This window comes from Bos grunniens, chromosome 14, assembly GCF_055505025.1.
Source record: "Bos grunniens cultivar Pamir isolate PY7600 chromosome 14, Bosgru_T2T1.0, whole genome shotgun sequence".
In the NCBI taxonomy this organism is placed as follows: domain Eukaryota; kingdom Metazoa; phylum Chordata; class Mammalia; order Artiodactyla; family Bovidae; genus Bos; species Bos grunniens.
This window is the reverse complement of record NC_141178.1, coordinates 65,649,223-65,661,123: the sequence shown is the minus strand read 5'-3', so window position 1 is coordinate 65,661,123 and position 11,901 is coordinate 65,649,223.

Sequence of the window (11,901 nt, the reverse complement as noted above, 5' to 3'; positions counted from 1 at the left end):
TGCCAGTATCACCATGTGCTAAGCTAGTTAGTCCCTCAGTCAAGTCCCAACTTTGTGCTTCCCCATGGACTGTAGCCCACCAGGCTACAGTCAGTCCTTGGAATTCTCCAGGCTTGAGTGGGTTGCCATTTCCTTCTCTAGGGGATCTTCCTGACCCAGGTATCAAACCTGGATCGCCCGCATTGCATGCAGATTCTTTACTGTCCGAGCCACCAGGGAAGCCTGGTGTGCTGAGCTACCTTTGGAGTAACACTAATGTAATAGGTGAGGCTGCAGCTGCGAACAGTGGGATCTGCAGTCTGCTGTTTCTGAGATCCTGGCCCCTTTGAAATTTTCAACATTAACTTCACAACAAAACCTAACCTTTGGAAAAATTTACTCCTCTCTGTACTGTTAGTATCTTGAAAGTCTGGGCTGAGAACATAGTCTTCCTGGCCGTTTGTGTGCTTTCCATAATGGCTCTGGTGATTCTGATTGGAACTGGAGGGAATGTCATATCATATAATTCCTTCCGTGTATAGTTAACACCCAGAATACTTTCACACGTTCCTCTTATTTTCCCACCTCTGTTCCTTAGGGTCAGAGAAGGCAATGGCAACCCACTCCAGTACTCTTGCCTGGAAAATCCCGTGGACGGAGGAGCCTGGTAGGCTGCAGTCCATGGGGTTGCAAAGAGTCGGACACAACTGAGCAACTTTTCACTTTCATGCATTGGAGAAGGAAATGGCAACCCACTCCAGTGTTCTTGCCTGGAGAATCCCAGGGATGGGGCAGCCTGGTAGGCTGCCATCTATGGGGTCGCACCGAGTTGGACACAACTGAAGTGACTTAGCAGTAGCAGCAGCAGCAGCAGTTCCTTAGGGTAGAATCCCATTTTCTGCAGCACATCCAGGGATTGACCATTCATGTGACAGGTACTTCACAAATAATTTCATCCTCCAGTCTTTGTTTTCCAATCCAGCTATATTTGAAAATCACTTGGGGCTTTTGAAAAAGCCAGACTTCTTGCTTCATTCTCATTCTGCATCTTTTTTCAGTTTCCTAATGGGGCTCCCTGGTGGCTCAGTGGTAAAGAATCGCCTGCTAATGCAGGAGATGTGGGTTTGATCCCTGGTCCGGGAAGATCCCACATGCCATGGAGCAACTAAACCCGTGTGCCACAGCTGTTCAGCCTGTGCTCCAGAGCCTGAGAGCAACAGCTACTGAGTCCACATGCTGCAGCTACTGAAGCCCACTGCTCCTCAAAGCCTGTGCTCTGCAACGAGAGAAGCCATTGCAATGAGAAGCCCACACACCACAGTGGAGAACCTGCACAGCCAAAAATAAAATTACAAATTTATAAATTTCCCAGGGATTCTGATATTCAGCTGGGTTTGGGAATCAATGTTTAAACCCACTTGTGAAGTAGGTAGTACTATCCCCGTTTCCCAAGTAAGGAAATTTGAGAGAGGTTAAGTCACTTAAGAGAGATTAAGTCATTTAAGAGCAAGCAGCTAGAAGGTACCAAAGATTAGATATGAACTCAACTCTGAGTTAAGACCTCAGAGGCTGCTTTGCAGTTGAGGAAGCCAAAGTCTAGAATCTGGTATTAAGTGGCAAAAAAAGATTCTTTTCTTGCCAGGTGGAAGGCAGGCCAACACAGTAGGAAATATTAACTGAAGGTATAAATTCTTATCATCCTTGGGGGGAATTGTAGTAAAAAAAAATTATATTAAAAAATTAATATAGTGTAATAAATATACCAATAAATCCTAAAGGAAATCAACCCTGAATATTCATTGGAAGGACTGATGCTGAAGCTGAAATTCCAATATTTTGGCTACCTGATGTGAAGAACTGACTCATTGGAGAAGACCCTGATGCTGGGAAAGATTGAAGGCAGGAGGAGAAGGGGACAACAGAGGATGAGATGGTTGGATGACATCACCAACTCAGTAGACATGCTGCTGCTGCTGCTGCTAATTCACTTCAGTCATGTCCGACTCTGTGCGACCCTATAGACGGAGCCCATCAGGCTCCTCCGTCCCTGGGATTCTCCAGGCAAGAACACTGGAGTGGGTTGCCATTTCCTTCTCCAATGCGTGAAAGTGAAAAGTGAAAGAGAAGTCACTCAGTCATGTCTGACTCTTAGCGACCCCATGGACTGCAGCCTACCAGGCTCCTCCGTCCATGGGAGTTTCCAGGCAAGAGTACTGGAGTGGGGTGCCAGTGCCTTCTTCGCGGTAGACTTGAGTTTGAGCGAACTCTGGGAGATGGTGAAGGACAGGGAAGACGGGAGTGCTACAGTCTATGGGGCCACAGGGAGTCGGACACAACTGAGTGACTGAATAATAAAAATATTTTTGTGTCTATTGAGTAGTGACTGGGCAGATGCAAACAGGAACTGATCTCTGTCTTCACAGCTTTTTCTTTGCCCAGAGGCAGACAGCCTGGCCTGTTGTACATACTTATGTATTTGTTGAATAGGTGAATACAAATTATAATATGACTTGATAAGATGCTAGAATAGAAATAAGTAAAAGAAATTGTATTGGATGGAGGGGTTAGGTCTTGAAAAATGGATGGAAAATTCCAGGCTGAGAAAAACAAATGGGCAGTGAGAACCACTGAAAGATTTTCACATTTGTTCCTTTAAAATAACTGTCTGAAGCACCAGGAGTGGGAGAAAGAGCTGGTGAGAGGAGCAACTGAAGGTCAGATGACTGAGTTTTGAGTTGGTTGCTGTGGTGCAGATCCAAGGTCATGAGTAGGTATGAGGTTGGCCTGAACCAAAGCCGTGGGATTAGGGGCTGGGCTGGGGAGACTTCCTTAAGGGAACTGCTGGGATTCAGCGAGGAAGAGGAGGCCTTGTGAGCACCGTTTCCATCAGGACTCAATGTAAGTTTTCCATAGAAACAGGTTGCCTGGTTAAAATGCTATATATGGTGCAGCACATTGCAGATAATTGGGTGATAGTGGACCAGCTTGGAAACCTAACCACTATTTGTAAGTGTATTTCTGCAGAAGAAGAAATGAGCTCTAAACCCATGAACTTGAAAACAAACTTTTAGAACACTTTCTGAACAGGGGCCAGCTTTCCAAAAAGTCCCAGTGGAGAAGAAGCAATTCTCTTGACTCCTGCTGCCCACCCTGGCACCATCCTCAGGTCCCCTAGCTTCCACATTATTTCATCAAGGAGAGGCCTGTCTAGGCTTGTAGGTCAGGGAGAATGTTTCCCCATGTGGCCACTGGTACCCTGATCTCTAATCAGACCCGTCTCATAATCACTTGCTTACTGTCTCGCTCCTGTGGTCTTTTAGCGTCATGGGGATAGTGACTGCACCTCATTCAAGGCTGTGTTCCCAGTCCATAGAACAGTGGCTTCTGTGTCTGGTGCACCTGAACTGAAATTTGAACCAGGTAAGAGGTTGGGCAGGAATTTGGCCTACTTAGTGAGAAAGCAAATGGTCTGATCTCCTAGAGCCTTAATGGGTTTTTTTTGAGGAGGGGCGATTGTCTGAAAGGGGATGTTAGAAGAGGTTGGAGATACTGGGAAGAATGGATTCAAAACTGAGATACTTTTTTAAAGAGGCAGCTAATAGCTTCTGTTTGCAGTCATGTAATTGTCTGTTATGTTAATGAGTGTGTATACTTGGGCTGATTTGGGCAAAAGGAGTCTCAGTATAGACTGACAGCAGGCAAGAACATTTGGGAAGATTAATGGAAGGTGTAAATTTCATTTTCTCTCCCATGAGGGCTTCCCCTGTGGCCTGTGCGTATGCATTTAACAAGAAGGAGAAACCCCTGCTCTGGCATCCGGGCCAGAGAGACCCCCCCGACCAAGGAGGGCAGAGTTGAATTGAGGTGCAAGGTTTCAGGAACACTCAGGAAATGTTTACTCAGTACCGTGTGTCATTTGAAGCCTCAACCTGACCCAGAAGAACTCGATCCCTCTCTCTCCTCTGTCAGTGTGTTGGCCTCTTCCTGAGGGCTGGCACTGATATGGGGAGTGTCCTTGTTAGTGAAGGGCAGTCACTGTTAGCTTAAGAGAGACTTTGGATTTTGATCGAAACTGTCCTGATGCAGAAGTCGTGAACCTGGTGTTTAGGATGGAAGATACATCTGTCCCTGTAGCCGGGCCCTCATTCCCTGTGGGTGCACTCTTGCTGGAGAGGAGGGATGGGGGCTTCTCATGATCCTTCTCATCAGAGTCCTTTGATTTTAGGTACCCCAAAAGGATTGGTTAATTTATTTTATTTATTTTAAAAATTAGTTTGACTGTGCTTGGTCTGCATTGCTGTGTGAGGGCTTTCTCCAGTTGCAGTGAGCGGGGTCTCTCTCGAGTTGCGGTGCTCGGACTTCTCATTTAGTGGCTTCTCTTGTGGAGCACGGGCTCTAGGGCCCACAGGCTCAGTAGTTAGGGCTCACGGGCTTAGCTGCTATGCAGCATGTGGAATCTTCCTGGACCAGGGATCGAACACATGTCGCCTGCACTGGCAGGCAGATTCCTAACCACTGGATCAACAGGGAAGTCCAAGGACTGGTTAATTTAAGCCAAAGGGGATTTATTGGAAGAGTATAGATTATTTCAGAGATCCTAAGGGTCTGTTGAGAAACATGATATGGAGAGGGTGTCAGGGGTCCAAGGAACAGGAACAGATCTTGGTACCTCTGTTGAGTGAAATCAACTCCACCTTTTATTCTGTACTTGCATCTCTCCCTTTATGATTGAATTCCTGGGTCTTATTGATCTTGCTTGGACCTTGTGCCTCTCCCATTGCTAGGAAATTAGGGAAAGACATTTGATCAACAAACCAATTAAGACTCCCTGTGAGGGCCTTCCCTGGCAGTCCAGTGGTTAAGATTCTACCCTTCCACTGCAGGGGGCATGGGTTCGATCCCTAGTCAGGGAATTAAGATCCTACATGCCTTGGAGGCATGGCAAAAACAAAAATAAAAACATTCCCTGTTAACAGGGTAGAAGTAATTTTCCAAAAGCGAATCAAAGCTCTCTTGCTTCTTGAGAAGGGGGACATGGATGCCTGAAAAGCCCTGGCTGGCCCAATGATGCATGTAAATCACATGACCTCCTGGAGGAGCCTCTGGGTTTGCCTCATTCCAACCAGGAACAAGACAATACCTCCTCCCATCTCTTCCCTCCGTCTACAGATCGTATGCAGTGTAGATTTTGCAGAAGATTTTTGGGGAGAGGGGCTTCCCTGATAGCTCATTTGGTAAAGAATCCGTCTGCAATGCAGAAGACCCCCGTTCGATTCCTGGGTCAGGAAGATCTGCTGGAGAAGGGATAGGCTACCCACTCCAGTATTCTTGGGCTTTCCTTATGGCTCAGCTCGTAAAGAATCCGCCTGCATTGTGGGAGATCTGGGTTCGATCCCTGGGTTGGGAAGATCCCCTGGAGAAGGGAAAGGCTACCCACTCCAGTATTCTGGCCTGGAGAATTCCATGGACTATATAGTCAGTGGGGTCACAAAGAGTTGGACACGACTGAGAGGCCTTCACTTGGAGGAGAGAGGTATTGAACATCAAAAGAAAGTGAGTCCCCACATTCTGGAGAGCAGGGACTGTATCTGTTCATCACTGCTTCCCCAGTACCTAGTACCAAGCTTGGCATGCATAGACTTCTTGAGATAAATATTTGCTGAAGCAATGAATCCATTTGATAACCTAGATTCTCTTTAGCTATCAATTGGCTTCCTGCCTTTCTCTTCATGCTTTTCTCATATGGCTTTTCCAGTCCTCTCTAATGTCTTGGTCAATTTAGCTATAGTTCCAGAACTCTTGACTCAGCAAAATAAAAGCCACACAGTTAATCAGACCTACTCATCTCAGAAAGGTTTATCAAAGTTATTCAACAGACACAAAGTGAGACTCTTGGTCAGTGAAGCAGAGGAATTCTGCTGCTAAAAATTTTACATCATTTCATTATGCACAAGCTCCTCAAATTCTGGTATGCACCCTGGTAATGCACAGAATTGGAGAAGGCAATGGCAACCCACTCCAGTACTCTTGCCTGGAAAATCCCATGGACAGAGGGGCCTGGTGGGCTGCAGTCCATGGGGTCGCTAGGAGTCGGACATGACTGAGCGACTTCACTTTCACTTTTCACTTTCATGCATTGGAGAAGGAAATGGCAACCCACTCCAGTGTTCTTGCCTGGAGAATCCCAGGGACGGGGGACCCTGGTGGGCTGCCGTCTATGGGGTTGCGCAGAGTCGGACATGACTGAAGCGACTTAGCAGCAGCAGCAGTAATGCACAGAATGGTGACCCTGAAAAGATACATTCATGGACTAATTCCCAGACCCTAGGAATGTGACCTTGTTTGGGAAAAGGGTCTTTGCAGATGTAATTAAGGATCTTGAGATGAGATGATCATCCTAGATCATCTAGATGAATCCTGAATCCCATGACAAGTGTCCTATAAGAGACAAACAGGAAATATTTAACAGATGCAAGAAGACTCAGACACACAGAGGAGGAGGTGATGTGAAGACAGAGGCAGAAATGGGAGTAATGTGGCCACAAACCAAGGAATGCCCAGCTATCAGAAGCTGGAAGGGACAAGGAACAGAATCTTTAGAGCTTTTGGAGTAAGTATGACACCTTGTGACACCTTGATATTGGGCTTCTGGCCTCCTGAACTCTGAGAAAATGAATTTCTATTGTTTTCCGCTGTCAGGTTTATGGTGACTTAGCAGCCCCAGGAAATGAATGCCTCCCTATATGAAGTGCTGCAGTGAAGTGTCAACTGCTGCTGCTGCTGCTCAGTCGCTCAGTCATGTCCAACTCTTGGCGACTCTGTGGACTGTAGCCCGCCAGGCTCCTCTGTCCATGAGAGTTCCCAGGCAAGAATACTGGAGTGGGTTGCCATTTCCTTCTCCAGGGGATCTTCCTGAGCCGGGATCAAACCCGAGTCACCTATATCTCCTGCACTGGCAGGTGTCTTCTTTACCGCTGAGCCACCAGGGAAGCCCAAACTGGCAGCCATCTTCTCTTAATTCCTTAAATGCAGTGTGCCTCTTTCTGCCTTTCACACCTGGAACACTGTCAGAATCTCTCCAAGACAGGTTGACCACCAGTGTCCCACCAGCTAAGGTCACCTGGATGCATCTCTTTGCTTCCTGAGAGAGCTTTAACAATTTAGAAGCGGCCATGAGGTTTCTCTCTGCATCCCAGTGTCTGTCTACTTTTGTCATAGGCAATAATCATTGGCAAAACAAAAACGCAATTTGGATTTCTTTTTAAAAATTTATTTATTTGACTGTGCTGGGTCCTAGTCACAGCACATGGGATCTAGCTTCCTGTCCAGGGATTGAATATGGGCCCGCTACCCGAGGAACTTGGAGTCTTAGTCCCCGGACTACCTGGAAAGTCTCTGGATTTTTTATATAAGCTCAAAGACCCTTTAGGCTGGGAGGTCCTGAAAAAATTATCTAAATCAGAGATTTTCCCAATGATTTTTAGACATGGAACTCTGCTTTAATGAAATCCCCAATCTTAATATGTAAAAGACAAAAGTAAAGCTAATCTAAATTGGGAGGGAAGAGAAGGGTCACAGCTCGTGCTGGCTCAAGTCCACCTCCTATTTCAGTCCCTTTTTACCTATTTTTAAAAAAATAATAAATCCCTTGAAATTTCCCTGACTTCTGTTCTTAAAAATGATTTTTCTAAGTTGGTCTCATTTCTGGACCACGGCTACAGAGAACAGCTCCTTTCCTAGTCTTTGTTGGCTTTTTAGGGACCAGTAAATCACTCTCCCCATTTCCTTCTCAGTATGGAATGACACAGAGAGAGAAGCACAGTTATCAGACATAGGTAAAAATGTCAGCTTCATTACCGAGAAAAGCTGGCTTGGAAGATGCGGAAGTGGCGGTGGCGTCATGTGGGTGTCCTAAATTGGATCCCCAGAATTTGGGAGTCCCTTGTTCCTGGCACAGCCACCACAGGGACAGGACAGCCTACCGCTGATCACAGGGAAGAGCAGAGAGGATGGCCTTCCAAGGCTTCACTGGCTTCACAAGGGCTGAGGTCAGTTTCTTCATCTGCTCACAAATCACACAGGTCTTCCAGTGGGGAGAAAAATTAGTTTCTTGCTTACTTAAAAAACAAATGTTGATTTATTTGGTTGCAGCACATGGGACCTTCACTGCATTATGCAGGATCTCTTTTGATTCGGCACACAGACTCTCTAGTTGTGGCGCACAGGCTCAGTAGTTACGGCTCACACACTCAGTTACTCCATGGCATGTGAAATCCTAGTTCCCCAATCAGGGATTGAACCCAAGTCCCCTGCATTGGAAGACAGACTCTCAACCATTGGACTACAAGGGAAGTCCCAGTTTCTTTTTCTCCTGGGAGATCCCTTCTCCTCTGGTAGCTCAGCTGGTAAAGAATCTGCCTGCAATGCAGGAGACCCCGGTTCAATTCCTGTGCCAGGAAAATGGAGAAGGGATAGGCTATCCACTTCAGTATTCTTGGGCTTCCCTGTGGCTCAGCTAGTAAAGAATCCACCTGCAGTGTGGGAGACCTAGGTTCGATCCCTGGGTTGGGAAGATCCCCTGAAGAAGGGAAAGGCTGCCCACTCTAGTATTCTGCCTGGAGAACTCCAAGGACTGCACAGTCCATGGGGTCACAAAGAGTTGGATACAACTAAGTGACTTTCACTAGGGAAATGCTAGAGGAAGGAATAAGTATTTCTCCTTGAGAATGTTCACTTTTATTCCATTGACAAGAGAAGATTCCATTTGGAAACCCAGAACCCAAATGGCATTTTCTGGGAAGACATGTTGTATATTAGTCAGAACAGGTCAGGCCAACAGCTATAACAAGCAATCCCCAAGTCTCCATCACATCTCCATCATGACAGGAATATTTCTCATTCACATCACAGCCCACTGTGGGTAGGCAGGTAGGATGGCGGAAATGAGGAAGGGGCTCTGCTCCATGCAGTTATTCAGGGACTCAGCCTCCTCTCTAGCGCAAGGATTTTAAACTTACTTGTGTGCCATGGTGGGAAATATTAGTAGCTCTACGACCTCCTGGGACCTCAAAGTCCTCCGCTGAATTCTTGGCTGGTGGTAAGCAGACTGAGGCACAGAGCAAGTGGCGGATTGTGCAGGAGATTTTAGGGGCCAGGCTGAAAGTAGGATTTGTCATTTCTGCCCATGTTCTGTTGGCTAGTACTCAGTCAGTTCAGTTCAGTTGCTCAGTCATGTCCGACCTTTTGCAGCCCCATGGACTACAGCATGCCAGGCCTCCCTGTCCATCACTAACTCCAGGATTTTACTCAAACTCATGTCCATTGAGCTGGTGATGCCATCCAACCATCTCAGTCACGTGATCCCAACTAATCCCGAGGGGAACTCAGGATGATCAATCTCCCTGGTGGTGTAGAAGGACCATCAAAGAAATTGAGAGAATACAAAGCCTCAGCACAGTATCACATTTACAGAAACATGATCCAGCCACCAAAGCAGCTTCACAGTGATCCCAATCTTTGAGGAGTCCAGAGAACAGACCCACTGCAGGGCTGCTGCTTTTCCAAAAGTTTTTATCAAGTTGGGTTCATTTAGAAAATCTCACACATCTCAAGTATAGGGTTTGATGAGTTTTTACAAACTGAACATCCCTGTCTAACTAGCACTAGGTCAGCCCTTTAGAAGCCCTCTAGAACCCCCTAATGGTCATCAACACCTAAGTGAGCCGCTATCCTGACTTGTAACTACGTAGATAACTTTTGGGGCTTGCCTGGTTTTGAATATTCTATAAATGGAATCATGAATTCTTTTGTGTCTGGCCTCTTTCATTTACCACTAAATGACTTGTGGGAGTCATTCACATTGTTGTGCAAAATTGTTCCACTTTCCTTCTTGTTGCTGTATCGGTGTAAACACATCCTGATTTATTTACTCATGCTACTGTTGATGGGTGCGTGGGTCATTTTAGGATAAAGTGAGCCGTGCTGCTTGAACATTTTAGCGCACATGTTTTGGTTGAACATAGGGACACGTTATCTGCTGGGCAGGGACTCCTGTACCTCCTTCCTGGAACTGAGAATCCCCGGATCACAGAGATGTTCGAGTTCTGCTCTAGAAGAAAACCACCAGTTTCTCAAAGAGATAGTACCCCCCCACCCCCGCGGGAATGGGGTATAAAGGCACCAACGTTTGGTTGTCTTTCTTTCTTCGGAGTTTCTTAAAATCCTCATCCATTTTGTTCCATTTTGACCCTCATACCTGAGGCTGTACCCCTAACTCCCCACCTCCAAGAAAACTGCTTCCCAAACCAGAATCCTTGAATCTCAACTTTTCTCCACTCGCCCCTGTTTTCACTTTCTTGCTTCTCTTTGGTGCCTCCCAGCTCATTCTCTGATTCTCTGTTCCCCAAATGTGGGAATAAGCCTGGCTGGAAGGAAGTGGAGGAGGTGGTGGGAGGGATGGGGTGTGGTGGCGGGGAGGAGGGTGAATATGCAGAGATAAAATTTCCTTTAGAGATGGAAGGGGGTATGCATGGGGAGCTGGCAACACTCACTCATTAATAATTTTTGTATCTGTCACACAGAGAAAGAGAATGAAAGAAAACCCTTAAAAATCATTAAGATGAACTGTCTGGAGGAGCGTGGGGTTGTATGAATATTCACATGCACATGGGGTGTGGTGGCAGGGAGGGCCATGGAGGGGGCCTGAAGTGAGGAAATGAACTCCCCAGATCCTCCCCCACCCCAACCCCTTAGGGAAGAGGGGCAGCAGGGTGAGGCGAGGGGCAGGGGGGTGTAGGACCTGCTGAAGTGGGTGTTGAGCAAAGGCCTCTGGAACCTAAGAGCGACCCTGGCTGGGAAAGGTGTCAGGCAGGCGCTGAGGCGGGAGGCAGCTGAACGGCCCCCACTCTTGAGAAACACGCAATCATTAATCAGCATCACCAGGCCCCACTCAGACTAAGTGGCCTCTTGTGATTAGGAATGGGCCCTTGAAGAAGAAAAACTCAGCCTTTAAGCATTTTAAGTGTGTGCATTTGACAATGGCTTTCTTGATAGCAATGGGGTTTCGGAGGGGAGTTCCAAGTGCAGGGCTGTGTGTGTGTGTGTGTGTGTGTGGCTTTGGGTCCTAAGGAACAAAGGCCATCAGAGGAGTTGTGGGCCAGCCTTGGCAGCAGGAGACGAGACAGTCCGCCCTGCAGGTTCAGTTCTGACTGGGTGCCTCTCTCTGGGTAGGAGCTGGAGCTTCCAGGAATGGTGGTGAGGGCAGCTGGGGACTGGTTACCCTCAGGACTTCTGAGTCACACGGTCCTGACGCACCCAGAAGCCCAAACTAGAAGGAAATAATCTGGCTCCCACCTTGGAAGTCTGTTAAGTCAGGGTGTGTGTGTGTGTTCAGTTGTGTCTGACTCTCTGCGACCTCATGGACCCCCAGGCTCCTCTGTCCATGGAATTTTCCAGGCAAGAATACTGGAGGGCTTTGCCATTTCCTACTCCAAGGGATCTTCCTGACCCAGGGATCAAACCTGCATCTCCTGTGTCTCCTGCATTAGTGAGCAGATTCTTTACCACATAAGCCACCTGGGAAGCCCTGTTAAGTCAGGTAGTATATGTAAATAATTTAGCTCTGCTCAGGAATGTTATTTCTTTCCTTCCCAACCATGAACTCAGGTCATCCCCACAATCATTACACTCTGAGGGTAGTATTGATGTGAGAGTTGGACTATAAAGAAAGCTGAGTGCCAAAGAATTGGTGCTTTTGAACTGTGGTTTTAGAGAAGACTCTTGAGAGTCCCTTGGACTGCAAGGAGATCAAACCAGTTAATCCTAAAGGCAATCAGTCCTGAATACTCATTGGAAGGACTGATGCTGAAGTTGAAACTTCAATACTCTGGCCACCTGATGCGAAGAACTGACTCATTGGAAAAG